Genomic DNA, 3,996 nt, shown 5'->3' with positions numbered 1-3,996 from the left:
AGTAAATCTTATGGCGATAATGACTAAAAGGCTAAACTTATCCTAATCAGAAACTCTATTTTGAGATAATTTCAATGAAGTACACGGCCTTGTCCTGATGAGATGACGAACTTCATATCAAAATCAAGCATTCCTAGAACGTCTCTCCAACGAACCCTTTTGGATCAGTAAGCAGGGACCCTCTCAGGAGACTGAATAGAGAGATGGTACAGCACTAACTGGCATATCTGCCAAACAGGGCTGGGAAAGGCCTCTGTGATTATACCAATGGACACATAAAACCTGAAATGATCACTGAAACCCTAGCTGTTTGAATGCATAAGAAACGGGTGGTGGGGTAGGATTAGCCTTTTTGTGCTGTAGCCACTCCTCTCTGTGGTGGAAGAGTTTGGCTTAAAAACTAGCACAGTAATCATAGTTCAACAATGGTGACAGGCTTGGGTTCGGTGTTGGGTGAAGCGCCTGGGTCCCCCGTGGCATGAATGTTCTTCTCTACCAACTTCTTTTGTGAATCAGTCATGTATATGGGACAAAGCGTAGAGTGAGGATATAAGAGGTTTAGCATAGAATTCTGAGATATAAAAGACAAGTGTTTATATATAGCAAGGACTATTTTAGGAAATGAGTACTTTTTGAAGTGGTTAATTTTTTTTTTTTTTTGAGGACTATCGTCCCGACACAAAGCTCTCATGATAATTTAGCGACAATAGCGTTCAGTTGTTCCCTGCATCAACTTGGTTATATCTACAATGTTGAAAGTCGGGCGGGGCAAAGAGAAAGAAGTAATAAATTGCCACAGACTAAACAAATACTCCATCTACAGCATCTCTGTTATAACTTAGCGTGTCCCAATTCTGGGATAATTAACTCAATTTTGTCAGACTACATACTTTAGGAGCATTAACGATATAAAACAAATAAGAAAAAGGAAATATTGGGTGTTATCAGGTTAAGACAGTGATCGACAGTGATAAACATGCACGTCTAAATTAAATGTGGGATGTCTACTTATATGGCAGAAGCTGTCTGGAGAAAGGTCCATGTTGGGACTATCTCTAACCTTTATTTAAAGATCTTTTAAATATAAGATGATTTAAGGTTGTTGTCACGTGCACAGGATATGTACAGTGAATGTGGTGGCTTACAGGGTCTGCCATGGTCTAGTACAGGCAGCAACCTGACAAATTAAGGTTAAGCGTCATTGCTCCAAGAGCAAATCAACCTTGTCGATGGGTTACTAGTCCCCATCACTAACAGCTAGGTGAGCCTTCTTCCACACATTCACAAAATAATGCCAATAGTTAATCATAATCCGGTACAAGGACAAGCACGAGATGTGAATCCGATTGGGGGGGCGTTTTTTGAATCAGATTTGCGTTTTTCCGTTATGGAACGCTACTCTGAAATGCGCATCTAAAAACGCACTTTTACCAAAGTTTCTACAAAAAGGTAAAGCTATCATAACTTAATCTTACTCTGTTCCGTAACATATTCTAGTTTTCGAACAGAAATGGTATTGCATACCATTACATTTTTAAATCGATGAGTAATTATCCACTGCCGGACCTGAGCTTTCGTGTAGTAAACCTGAAGTCTGGCTCATTATTCTCCTTTTTCTAAATATCTCTGGTTGTAGTTTGTCTGCACTACAATCCCAGATTCCGCGTGTTAGCAGTCGGCGGTAGCGTAATTAAAGCCCTGAAAGAGCTTGACAAGTCAATCATCTAGTCTGGTCTCAAAATAATATATACAAAAATAAGTTGTAAACGTTTTTAGCCTAGTTGACTGAAACATAATCATTAGAATTACGACGTATACAAACAGACTACTGCAAATTGCTATAGCTCTGTACGGAGGCGAGCAAACTATGTGTAACTATTTGTTGTTTGTGGACAATAAATGACCAGAGCAGGAGACGGGAGTACAGTTAATTTCTCGTTTAGTCAAAACTCTCTCGTGCTCTACAGTTCCACGCAATACACAGTGCGGCATAGCTGGAGGCGATTCCACTTACTAGGTGTAAGTAAACTAACACTGAGCGTAAATAACATACTAGATTAGACTTATTCAAAAATGCAATAGTAAACTCATATAAAACAGATACTATGATCCCAGATACTATACTACTACTGACTATGGAATGACCGCCTTCTTCAATCAAGCTAAAATAACGCAGGTGCTAGGCCTTACGTAGTTAGTTACGATCCGCGGTTTCGATTGTTCTGCTTGCTTAACGTAGTTTGGGAACCCAACCCTATCACGAAGTCCTGTAGCAGGGTTTATGTTAGGAAAATGCGGCCAAATTTACCAAACACTTCTTGATGTGGCACTTGGACACTGTTTTAGACATTAAACTGCTCGACTATTGTACTTTCCTCAAGGCCAAGACAAATGGGTAAGTTAATGAACAGGCAAAATCACTATCCTATGTGAATCTACATAGTAGAAAAGTTTAGGCTACCTATTATATTGGTCAGCAACTTGGGTCGACAGAAAGGAATTCGTCTTCAAGGTTTTTCGTGAGGTGAACCTGTTACCTACAAGCGCTTACAGTGGCTTGCTCCATCCTATCTTTTCCGAGTTGGTCCGTGCTCCGGACATACCTACACGTACGCTACAGTCACAAGACGCAGGCCTCCTTAGATCCCTAAGAATTTCTAAGCAAACAGCTGGAGGCAGGGCTTTCTCCTTATAGACTCCCATTTTTATGGAACTGGTCTTGCCTACCCACGTGAGAGACGCAGACTCGGTCTCAACCTTAAGTCTTTTCTGAAGACTTATCTCTTCAGTAGGTCATATGATTGATGTAGTCTGGCCCAGGAGTGTGAAGGTGAACGGAAAGGCTCTGGAGCAACGAACCGCCCTTGCTGTCTCTGCCTGGCCAGTTCCCCTCTCTCCACTGGGATTCTCTGCCTCTAACCTATTACAGGGGCTGAGTCACTGGCTTACTGGTGCTCGATACTGAGCTTCATGCCGTCCCAGGAGGGTGCGTCACTTGAGTGGGTAGTCACGAGCTCACTGTAGCACACACGTGCGTAATAGCCATACTATTAATTAATGAGATGATAGAAGGTGCCGACCCAACTGTCCCTGCCCGGCCTAATGGGAAAAAAGGCGATAGAGTTCATACGGTAATTAGTGGGCCACCCGGCAGGGGGCGCGGGAAAGGATAGGAGGCGAATAGCACGGCGCGCCAGTTGGTTTGTGCCTTGCAAGTCGGAGAGAGGTGGAAATTCAGGCGCAGATATACGACATCTTTGGCGGGCGAGCTTGAGGGCTATACTCGGCCTTGTCCTCAGGATGGTTGGTGGTTGAAGTTGAAGATATTCCCTCTAGTAGGTGGGGTGGGCGTGTGCTGTGCTTGCAAAGTGGGGTGAAATATCCTTCCTGTTTGGCCTGTCCGGGGTATCATCGATGGGGCCACAGTGTCTCCTGACCCCTCCTGTCTCAGCCTCCAGTATATGCTTCAGTAGTTGTTGTCGGGGGCTAGGGTCAGTTGTTATATCTGGAGTACTTCTCCTGTCTTATCTGTGTGAATTTAGTATGCTCTCTCTCTAATTCTCTCCTTCTCTTTCTTTCTCTCTCTCTAAGGACCTGAGCCCTAGGACCATGCGTCAGGACTACCTGCATGATGACGTTGCGTTGTGTAGCTTGGGGTAGTGCATTTTGTCTTTGGTCCTCTAGTTGACAGTGGGTCTATTATCACGGTTCTGATCGCCGTTAGGTGCGAAGGTTTCCAGCATCTAGGGTAACATGTCCAGTTTTGGGCGCCTTTGGTTCCATAGCCGAAATCATTAAAAGAAGTCTAATCTCCTACCCGGCTCCTGCGCCGGTCCTCTAGAAAGAGTCTTGAAACAGCAAGGTTTCCAAACCAAGTAGGAGGCATTATACGTCAACCCGGTGGGCAAATGTTCAGGTAATAAGGGAAAGAATGTGAGAGATGGGTGCATTTACGACGACGTTACGGTCTGCGGCTTCATAATGGACCACGCAGGC

This window comes from Salvelinus sp. IW2-2015, linkage group LG11, assembly GCF_002910315.2.
Source record: "Salvelinus sp. IW2-2015 linkage group LG11, ASM291031v2, whole genome shotgun sequence".
In the NCBI taxonomy this organism is placed as follows: Eukaryota; Metazoa; Chordata; class Actinopteri; order Salmoniformes; family Salmonidae; genus Salvelinus; species Salvelinus sp. IW2-2015.
Note: the sequence above shows the minus strand (reverse complement) of the source record.